Source organism: Theobroma cacao, chromosome 6 (assembly GCF_053813885.1).
Source record: "Theobroma cacao isolate CCN51 chromosome 6, ASM5381388v1, whole genome shotgun sequence".
NCBI lineage: Eukaryota > Viridiplantae > Streptophyta > Magnoliopsida > Malvales > Malvaceae > Theobroma > Theobroma cacao.
The window spans coordinates 27,170,604-27,182,832 of record NC_142644.1 but is presented as its reverse complement, the minus strand read 5'-3'; positions in this window follow the sequence as shown (position 1 = coordinate 27,182,832).

Below are 12,229 nucleotides of genomic sequence, written 5' to 3'. Positions count from 1 at the left end.
CTTTTATGAACATTTGACTTTGGCATGTTGTTTTTCTCAATTTTAAAGATTCATTGACATAAAGAAGGAAAAATAAAAGAGAGCGGGGGAGGAGGGTAGATAAAGATACAAAGAAGAAATGCCGAAGCTTTGAGAAGACAATGGCAAAACAAGTAGTCCATATATGCCAAGAGATTACATCCAAAATGCATGGGATGAGATACTTTATTTATTAAGTGATGTAAGAATGTGATAATGGGTATTCACAAATTTTTCCATGGTTAGGTCCACCCAATTCATGAAGATATATGTACTATTTGAGGTGACATGGTTAGGGAAATTATGAGTTTAGGGTCCATCTCATTTAAACTCAAGGAGGGATTACATCCTATCATAGGGTCCATCTAAGTCAGAAAAACATTTTTGTTTCTGAATTTTTTTTCTTTTAGTTTTTCCAAGCTTAGTCAGGAAGATTGTTGTCTGCTTTACGGCATTTTTGAGGAACCTTCCTTTTTTTTCTTCGATAAGATATAAACATAATCCTGTTTGAGCTGACATTTTTTCTAGGAATCTTGATTCATCTCATAATTGAACTTCAAAATATTCAAACTTTGTGAAATTTCTCAATCATTTCCTAGTTTCTTTTCCTGCTACTTCCATGGTATCTCCCTGTAAGTTTGTGAAAGCACATCTCCCAAATTAAAATATGAGTTAATTACCATTTAAGCTGCAGGGATTGATGCATCTATCTTGAAACACACTTGCAGTACTAGTTTAATTGAAGACAATTTTGGTAGGTATGATATTTGTTTTGCGGTCAATGTTCAGGAAAATCCAACAACTTACCAGTTTACCAGGCCTGAAGTGCATTTAAAGTTAGCAAACTTGAAAGTTTCCAAGAATATATGCTTGGGAACAAACTTTGCTAACTGTATGAATGAAGCCAACCTGCATTTTAAGGCTTTAAACCCATAATTAGTCATGATCATACATGATCCTATACATCACTTATAATGTTGTGTTTATTGCATAAACTCATGACTGAACCCTCAATAATTTCCATCACCTGTGTATCAGTATCCGGTGCATGGGGTCAGAGAAAATAAATTTCTCTTAGACAAATCATGACACCCGCATCTTCATTCTTCAATTCTCTTTCATTTGTTCATATTTCAGCGTCAACTGCAACGACAAGTTGCAACTTACACATTTAACATGTGATGCCCCGAGCATGCAGTGCAGCAAACTATAACCCAAGGGTTCGAGCACCACATACTTCAGATTTGGGAGTTTCAAACTAAATTCTTTAGCTCCATTAAACTAAAATCTTTGATCCAAAGTCACAAACTCGATCTGCTGTGTTATTACCTTAAAAATAAAAGAGGCGTTTGGCGTAATGAAAACTTGTTCATCATTCCCATGCACAATGCGTACATGTAGTGGCAATTAATGCTCTCTTATGCATGCTGAAGACCACCCCCACCCCCCCCCCCCCCCCTTTTTTTTTTTTGTAAAACTTAAGACATGATAAAAATTGAATCTTTAAATGATAATAATAACGTTGGGAATGTTTGGTTTCACAAATACATAATGATAATGATTAATGGTACTCCTTGACAAAGCTTCTAAGCAACAAATCTTAGGATATGGTACATACTATTTGTTCGCATGTATCCTTTTTAATTATGATTAAAATTCAGTTCTATATAAAGCAACCTATTATATATAGTAACCATTCATTTGATTTCAATTTCTTTACTTTGGAAACGATCGGATTATAAGTATTAATGACTTAATAAAATTTTGAACTTAAATTGCTTGATTTTTAAAAATTTAAGTTCAAGTTATTAATAATTATTGTCTTAAATTTTTATATAAAAGTGTGTGATGAAATATTATGTATAGTGTAATTTAATTATTTTTTATTTTTAGAGGAAGGAAAAATGCTGTTATTTAAATAATTTAATGCATCTCAATTATTGTCCATTTCATGTAAATTATTTTTATGCGTGAAAATAAAAAGAAAGTTGTAGAAAATTTTAAAAAAGGAAAAAGAGAAAATGACGTGATCTTACTTAGATACGGACGATGTGTGATCTACGTACGTACAATAAAGAAGAAAACAGGGGTTAAAGGACGAATCCTGACCATTGGTTTAAGGAAAGGTGGGACCCGTTGGGTTGTGATGGAGACTTGACGTTCACTCACTGTTTACCCTTTTGCATTGGTCGCTGTCAGGGCCGTACGGTGGAGAAGCGGCACACGCAATGAACTGCCCCCACGCGGCTTTTATTCAGACTACCAATTATAAACGGCTGGGGAAGTGGCAGGAATCGTAAATTTGGCAAATTTGAAAGTGAAATAAGGTGGGGCAATTGGAAATTAAAATAAGAGGATGAACCATCATTGTCATTTTCTTATCTTCTTCTCCTTCTTCTTTCCTACTTGATTTGTTTTCTTCCCTTCTGATTCATTGGTTATATATGAACATGTTTTGTTGCCCAGTGTACACTTAGAATGATTAAATTTTTAATGTGTGTTCTTAAAAGTTATCATGGTCTTAAGTGAAAATATATAAGCTCGAAGGCTATGAAATTAATTAAATTTGAAATTATATCATTATCGATTACCACTATGTTTTATCTTATGTATAGTAGAGGATATCTGTTTTTATCATCATACTAATACTAATAACATCTAATGGATAAATATTTTAAAGTTAATAATTGAATATTAACCTTTTTGATTTCGGGTTTTGAAAATATGTGTTAATAATGCTTAAATATTTTTAGGTAATAGCAAAATTTTTGTAAATAAGTATCAAGGGTTAAAATTAATACAAGCCTAAGCATTTCCAATCCCAAAATTTACCTTGATCAATGGTGTGGTCACAATATTTTATTTCAAGAAATGAGGTATTTATTGAGTTAAAATCTTCTCTAAACCTAATTATATATAATCAAAATGTATATGCATTCATTTGGTAGAATATGCTCTTTTTACCCATGTTACTTGATTTGTATTTAACTCAAATACAAAATAGTAAACTTCTTCAAAAAAAAAAAAAAAAACGAAACCATTGTGTTACCATTATCTCACCTCACATGTAAAATTAATTACCATGGCAATTGTCGTTGATCCAGAACGTTCTCATAAATCTAACAAACTATATAACAAAAAAATAGAGTTATTTCATGTTATATAGATTTGATATTAATAATGTGGTCATACTAGCAATAATTTAATTACTTGGTTCATTATTGTTACATGTCTTTTCATGATATTGTTCATAAAACACAACAAAATCCAAATGGACCCGAAAAGGAACCAATATTTTTTTTGTTATGTTTTGCATGAAGATAAATTTTGGTTATCAAAAGATAGAGATAATCTGAACCATATCATAAAAACCATGCAGTTGAGTCTCTTTTATTATTATTATTATTAATTTTTTTTAATTTTTTAAGAAACAGAACTATATTCTATCGATTTGGACAAACGTAAACATATTTTTGATAGAAATCATTTATTTATAAATTATGTACACTGGATATTACTTGCTTACTATTATTTGTTTATTGAAAAGCATCCAAAAAGGTGAAAATGTTATAGTAGTATTTTAGACTTATCTTCAGCCACGAGTCCTTGACAGCTCTTCGTACCTTGGAATGGTGAAGTTTAAATTCTTCATTGGTAAATTTAATTGGGAATTCTAACTTGTGATGGTACCCTAGTTTGTTATACTCTGCACGCACAAAAGCCTAAAGCCCTTATTTGTCTTGGTTTATAACAAGTAATCTTATTCAATTACCATGTGCTAATTAACAATTTCTGTACGAGTATTACGTTTGTCTGTGTTGGGTCTTCGCCTGGAAAAGTTAGCAGCCATAGAAGGGAGAAAAACATTATCATTTGACAATCAAAAAGTTCATGCATCCCTGATTAAATTAAGTTCTAAAAGTACTTCATATCAGCATGTACAGATTAAGATTTGATATGTGTCTTGTTTTTGTACACTTTGTAACCATATTCTCCAACATCAATCCATGAAATTACACTGGAAGTTTGAAATAAAAAGGAAGCACATCATCATAAATTACCGCACAGAAACCAGTTTTGGCTGACCCTCATGTTGACTATAAGGGAGCCCCATCTCAATTAATTAATGTTCATTGCCAAAAATAAAAAGAGCCCTTTTATCCACAGGAACTTCCCCAACTGCTTCGGAGGTTTGGGCCATATCACATGCGAGCATTAGTTTTCCATTACAAAGGATAAGGATGCCTGTTAAATCATTCATTATTTATCAAATTCTAAATCAAAGAGATCACATCATTCCACTTCCAGTTTCGTGCCAAAGCCATTGCCTCAGGCAAATATGGTAACATTGTGAAAAGTTTTCTTCATCTCAGCAATCGTGGCCTGCCTCCTGCCCTCCAATCCTCAATTCGGGAAGCTTAGCTGGTTCAATTGTGAAACCCTATATAGCTACTTGAATCATTTAGGTAATGGCATGATCTAAACGTGATCCTTTCTTTTTTTGTTTAAATTGCACATTAATTAGAGAGCGACACTGCTAACCATGCACGTCCACATTACAGGCATCGTGCCAGCGAGAAACATGTGCATCTAAGATTAATTAATTTCCTAGGTTTTAGTACTCTTGTACTTTTCTTTTCACAATAAGATGAGATGAGATTAGAGTTAATTGACCTTACCATAATTTTTAAACGATGGACCTGTAGCAAAAGGGTTGCTATTGTTGTTGCTATATGTCCTAATCCTAATGATCCTGTTTAGTGATGAAGCTGGCATATCTTTCTAATTAATCACCAAAATCTAAGGCATGAAATTTTCAAATCAAGACATCATTGATCAACTTGACTAATGATTTACTTTTTTATTTCCTTAACCTCTCTTCTAGTACAATTATTCAGTCAACTTTTATTGTAAGAATGCGCATATCTTTACGTTCAGCCATAGGTAGAGGTGTAAAATCAGCCCTCAATTGTCATGATTACTTTATCTAACATATATAACTAGATTAAGATTTAAAAAATGGGGAAGATCGACATAATTAACTAAATCAGGTGCCATACCTCTCTTTTAAGAAAAAGAGATTCTTGATTCAAATGATTTCCCTTCCAAACTTTCATAAAAGAATTAGTAAAGAAAAAAAAGAGTCAAAAGGCAAAAGCTAAGGATTAACAATTTTGGTATATATATAGTGGGGATTGGGGAAGATTTGGTATATAGCAAGCATTGGGTTTATCTTTTTTTCTAGTTTCAATAGAAGCCTTTTTAGCTTTTCAACCTAGGCTAGAAGATTTGTGATATTCCTGCATTAGAATGACTTTGATTCTAGGATTTCAAAGAAATGTTAGATAATCAATAGTGTATTATGAAAGGACCTCCATGGAATATCATTATTAAAAATCCCACTATGGCCACCAGAATTTCTCACTATTCTGACTAAGTCACTCAAACATTAGCTTAGCAAGAAGCGCCCAAGGATTATGATTTGCAGGTGGAAAGCCCGCAAAACAAGTGGAGTAGAAACCATGTCGCTTTCAAACCCTAATCATTTTCTTAGTCATAGCCCTTTTTATGTGCATATATTTTGCTCCTTGGGTTCCTAGGGCAGGAAGAGGATTTTCCCCAGTACCTCTTTGCTTTTAACCCTCGTCTATATTAGAATAAAAAAAAAAACTAGGAAAAAGCCTCCAAGTTTTTCCTTTTGTTGCAGTTTTTTCTCCTCTAATTAGTTTCTTGGTGGAAATTTTGGGTGCAGAAAAGAGTACTCCAAGAGAAAATGACAGCTTTCTTTTCCCTGTCCCTAGGTTTACGTTGAAATGGGAATCACGGTAAAGTCAAAAAGTAAATTCATCTCGTACCACAGTCAAAAACAATAAAGATTAGATGGCACTAACTCAGTGGCGTTTCATCCCTCTTTATAGAAAAGCGCTAATATTCCTTAGAGAATATTGGACCTAACCAATACATATATACTCTTATAAGAACAATATTGCAACTACCATTTCCACTATTTTCTCACTCCCATTTTTAATCAATACTTTAATGGTTAAAAATTGATGATGATGAAACTTGAAACGTGTTCACCTCCATAAACCATTGATATTTTTGGGTGTTTCAAATTTATTCAGAAAACTGAGAATGGAATTTTGGGATAAGGAAACAAAAACAAGGGTCCACTGGAAGTCACAAGAGTGATTTACTTCAACGTAGGGGCCAATATAACTCCAATCATGGAATTCATGGAAGGTGACTTCGTTGGTAGATTGGGGGAATCAAAGAAATTTGTGGGAACCACAACTTGCATGAACTTACACTATCAATAATCTCTAATTAATTATCTTTCTAGTATGATATACATGCAAGAGCTTTGTCCACACCCTAGTTTTTTTTTGTTTTTTTATTTTGACATATTCTGCTTATCAAAGAGTGTCACATTCAATGAGTGATCGAGTTCATGAAATGTGTTCAAAGACGAAAAATAAAATAAATCTTTTTGAATACAACGTTTGCTGATTGAAGGATTGAAAAGATCGTTCCAGCTTCGGAACAACTGAATGATGGTTCAACTCAAGCATCAACACCACCCTTTTTTTCTTTTTTTTTTTTTTGCCTTGAAATATTCAAGTAAATTGAAAGCTTTTGAAGGTATTATTTTGTACTTCAAACTTATATATCCATTGCATGTGGAGAAAACTTCCATTAATGGACGAGTAACGTAGTTAACTGGATTGAATTTTGTCGTATTAAATGTTTGGTTCTCTTCACGTTTTAAGTTTAAACCACCCACTTTTGTCAAAGCTTTGATTATTGATATATTCTATTTATAGTATATCCACCGCACGTTCCTAAGCATATATACTACAAAATATCTAAACTTGGGTTATATATATATATATATATATATATATATATAAATTAAATATTACAAATTATAACTTGGTGTTAGTAAAAAAAATTGGTTTAAAACGTAAATAATTGTCTGTCACATTCCGCCTTTTACTTTCTCAAGAGGGGGGGATCATACTATAAGGTTAGATTTTGCCTTTTACTAGTGACATTTTTAATTTGAACCCGACCTTTTACAGTGAGCCTAAACCTAGGATTTAGGAAACCAAAAAGCAGCGGAATATCAAGAAAGTCGGCCATGAAAACTTTTTCCAATTCATTCATTTTTAGATTTATTTTTGTTTATTTTCAAGAAAGTCGGCTGAGATATTTTAGGTCTCCATCATGGAATGAACACCGACCCATGGCAGGCCACGTAAATTCCATGCACATGGAGGCCAAAAGAGAAAACATTGCCAGTCACCAATAATTGAAATAAAATTCATTTTTAGCGAAAATAATATAACTTTATCATATTCCAACCAATTATTCATGCAAACTTCTCATTGCATTAATCTTGTAAAATCCGAAATGATTTATTGACTTGGAAAAAAATAATGTCAATTTTAATTAATATAAATAGATATACATATTTATATATTTGAAAAATTCGACTAGGTAATATGAACCATCAACAGCTTTGTGGCTCACTTCATTTGTTTTTGGGGGTGTGCGAACTGTTAAGGGTGTTTGTAGTATTTTTCTCTTTGCTTTCTTTTGTGGTACAAAAGGGAGTGGGAGAGAGAGAAGGGAGAAAGCGAAAGATGTCAAAAAAAGCAACAGCTCACCGCTTAGATTTGTGGGGTCCATCCATTTTTGCTCTCTAGATTTGGTCGTCCCCCATCCCCTCTTTGACGCGACCCCATTTACCCGGCTCTCTCTCCCCTCGCCCGCTTTCCCATACGCCTCTTTCCTCCTTCTTTTGGACATTACTTTTTACTATTTAACATTTATATTTTTATATTTATATAAAATTATCAAGCAAAAATATTGATATATATATTCTTATTAGTTTGTATTTTTTCTATTGGAATTAATGCTAGTTTTGGATATCAATAATTGGCAAATAAAAATATCAAATTTAGTAAGATTGGGTTTCAAATTTCAAAGTGATGGGAAGATAAAACTTTAATGGCCACCATTATTTATTGAAACATTTTTCGCACGTAACTTCGGACCCACTTGACAGGCTCTAATTTGGACAAGTCGGACCCATTCACAAAAAGATTCATTTTTCTATAATTATCTTATTTAATAATTTATTTTTACTGCAGTCAAAAAAAAAAAACCCTCGTTCTATGTGTTAGCAATAGCACCAAAAAATAAAATGAATTTATTATATGAAACTTTAATATATATATATATATATACATTTAACAATCTTTAATTAAAAAAAAAGAAGAAGAAATTGTACATGTAAGAAAGATTTAAAATGTAATAAGACCCGAATTTTATAAATAAGTTTTTAATATTAAATACATATTTTTAATTATTTTTATTACATACATATATTTTATCTTTAAATCAAATATTCGGATGTTAACTATTTGCTTTGTTGTTATCATATTATATTAAATGAAAGTGTGGTGATACGTACTTTCACCACTGAAACCGAGTGCATTGAGAAAAACTTAAGCCCACGCTCAATGTTCGGCTATTTTTATCTCAGCCCAACTAACGTGCTATACCTGCATTTGCTGATATAAGATAGGCAAAGCATAGATGTACTGATATAGCCCTCAACTCCATGCTTTCTAATATGGGAAAGAATAACGAAGAAAACAAAACGGGTGGAGAAAAGAAAATGAAAGCACTTAAAAAGAAATATAGTTGTACAAAAACCCAAAAGCAAATAAAGTTATTAATTATATCTCAACTCAAAAAAAGGAATTTGGAATTTTTAGCGGTCCAAGCAAGTTTAGGGCAGTGTGCTTAGCTTGAGTCCTAAGCAATTCAGTGCATCTCAATCTCTTATATTATATGCTTTTTAATTAAATACAGGATGCTAGATAAATGTAACTTCAGCACCTGCAAGCTGAGGGAAGCCCTTTTCTTCTGTGAAAGAATAATTATTATCATTAGTAGTCGGGAGCATATAGAACATATTCCTTGATAAGGGGATGACGAAAAGAAACCAATCATTTCCTTCTCTCAAGTCTGCTTGGAGCCTGCCAACCCTTTTAGCTACATGCCCTACTTTCAGTGAAAATTTCTTGAATCATGGTTTATAACAGGAGAGAGAGAGAGAGAGAGAGAGAGAGAGATTTCAGGGGTTAATTTTCTTTCGGAAACCCTAAATGGATGGATATATGTATATTGCCTTTTTGTCCAAGTAACCTTTGCTTTCTTGTGCAGTAGTGGAGATATAGAGGCCGGCTAAATCAAACAAAAAACAGAAGCCCATGCCATTTTCAACACATGCTTTTTTGACTTGTTTGAAGTATTAATTAAGAAAACTGATACGTGATGCCCCAGGAAAACGCCCTGGTCTTTTGCTGGTCATAGGCCAAAGTTTGGAACATAGTGAGAGATTAGACCCTGACATGTGTATAATTTCGGACAAATGACTGTCCAACAATGTATTATGGTTTTGCCCTAATCACCATGCACACCGACATTTGTCGAATGCGTGCACGTCTCTAATTGGACGGAATAAGCGCCGCAATCTGATGATTACCAAAATTTTTTTTGAAACATGTCTTAAAGTTCTTAATCCCAACATTGAAAGCCACACCTGAGCTTAAGTGTGTGCAGGTTGTTGTAATCTTAATTCTCTAACAACTAAGATTTGCTTTGTATTATTAAAAAGTTGAATACACATATAAGACAAGCTGAAGAACAAAATGACACTAAGGGAGACTAAGGAGAGGCAACATAATGGATTGTTTAGTGTGGAGCCCAGTGTTTTTAATCATGTTAATGTTTAATGACAACATGACTAATTGATGTTGAAAGGGTCATTAACAATGATTAATAATAATTAATCAAAAGGGGGTTTAGACATTTCTGACCCCTTTTTTTTTTAGTTTTTGAACCCCTCTCCTTCTAAACAGGAGGCACACAATGCAAGAGAGACACAAACATATATAGGGATCAAACAGGGTTGACCAGATGTTTCATGTTTGGGATTGTGCTTTTACCTGACCTTTTTTTTTTTTTTTTTTTGTTTTCAAAGGGGTATTTCCAGATCAGGGGGGCAGGGAGAGCAAGAAAGCAGACCAACAATGCCTTGGATCTTTTCTTGATCATGTTTTGGGTGACAGAGAGTCTCCAACAAAACAGTAACTCATTGCCATATTTGTGTTAATTCTGCTGTTTTGCTGACCACCCTCATCTTCTAATCATTTCTGTATCATCCAGGCAAAAAATGAAAAAGGATCTGCTGTCTCCACAGCTACAATAATCCAAAATGTTTTCTTTCTCTTTCTCTCTCTCCATTATTCAGCAGTAGCTGAACCTATTTATTAATGGCCAGAGAAAAAAAGAACCAACCATTGTGGAATCAATGTAACAATAAATTTCTTCAGTGTATCCAAAGAATTATATCAAGTACTTCAGAAACAAAATAGTCAAAAAAAACCAGCTAGACCCTTTATTTTTTCTTCCCTCTCTTTATGGGAATACTAGATTTCTCTGCTTCGTGAAATTGGATAGAATATTTGAAGTATATGTAGAGATTCTGATCTTGATAATAGTATTTGAAGTTTTCAAGTCAGAATCAAATGCATTATGCATGGGACCACTTTTGAAACACACACATCAAATCAGGTACACAAAAAATATGGGTCAGTTTAAAATAATCTTCAGGTTGCAGATTTTCTCCTTACAGAAATTGTTAATTAAATGGAGAACAAGGAACATTAAAGGAAAAAACATTTACTAATGTTATATTACATTTCTATGTAGGGATGATAATATAAAGTATATTACTTGTGCATTGAGAGATTAAAAAAGAAATAATGTAAAGCACTTTTGAGATCTTGCAAAGGCATCAAGATAGATAGTGTGGGACACAGGGGAATAAATTAAGGTAGATGGGTAGCTGGGGACAGCTTCTCTAGCTTCTGTGCATAATTGCATGTTTATACACTTTACATGGTAGATATATCTATCCTCTGGAAGTCACTAGGGCCAAAAAGAAACAAGTCCCAACTTTGAAATGTGGAGAAAAGTGTGAAAATCTGCTTACATAAGATAAAAATCTTAAAAGTCTGAAATGAGGCTCTAGCCCTGATGATCTCTCCCTTTGCATGGGATTCTTGAGGACCTTTGCTACCACCTTTCAAGGTATCAAAACTCCCTAATTGCTTATGTCCCTTTTCATTTGGTCCATCTTTTATTCTCAGCCACACTGCACCCCCCCCTAAAAAAAGTTTTATCTCCTAATCATGAGAGAGAGAGAGAGACAGGAATTTTTATCTTTAACAAAGTTTGGAGGGTTTTGAGAATAATGTGGGAAAAAAAATATGGGTTTCAAGTCTTGGTCAAGAAAAGGACTGAATTAGGTTTGAAAATTAAAAAAAAAAAAGAAAGAAAGTGGTTTAACATTGAGTTTGAGAAAATTTGAAGTGGCTTGAATCATAGTATATTTTCCAACTTGCACTCGAGGGCTGCAAAGATCAATGATCAATGACTTTAGGAAATGGAATGAATGGTTTATAACCTAAACCATTAATGTGTGTGACAGAAACCATGCTGCCTCACTTGCTCCACTTTTTCCAGCAACTTGCAGTTTAATCAAGTTATAAAAAAGGCAAGCGTTTGACCAGACCAATGCTTGAAGGCCTCAACTCATTATTTTTTGGCTGGTTTTCTTTTTAAAATTTGGGTGAATTCTTTTTCAATTCAATAATGTGAGTAGAAATTTTCTAGATGTGTGCAAATACCATAGCTGAAGGAAAGTAGATATTCCTGTAATGTTGGCATGGACAAAGAAATAATGAAAATATCTAACTTTTAACCAATTACAACTCCAAATATGCAATTATCTCCGACTCATAATAAGTAACCAAATATTTGATCAGCAAATGTTCTGGGTTTGAGTCCTTTTTTGGGTTTTCTCCAACTTGAAGTCTTATGCATAAAGAGTTTACAAATTGAGAAATTTAATAAAATTAGATTGGACTCCTCCAAAGCAGCCCCACTACGTATTCAACAAGCCCAGCAGGTCCAAACTCTATCCAAGCCTTGTCCCGAATCGGGCCAGACCTGTGCCAAACCCACTTACCATGATTCATTTATACCTTTTCCTTTTGTAGGAGATTCATGTAAACTTTCAAAGCAACCTGTTTCGAGTTATTTGGTATTATAACAGTGTATTAATTAAATG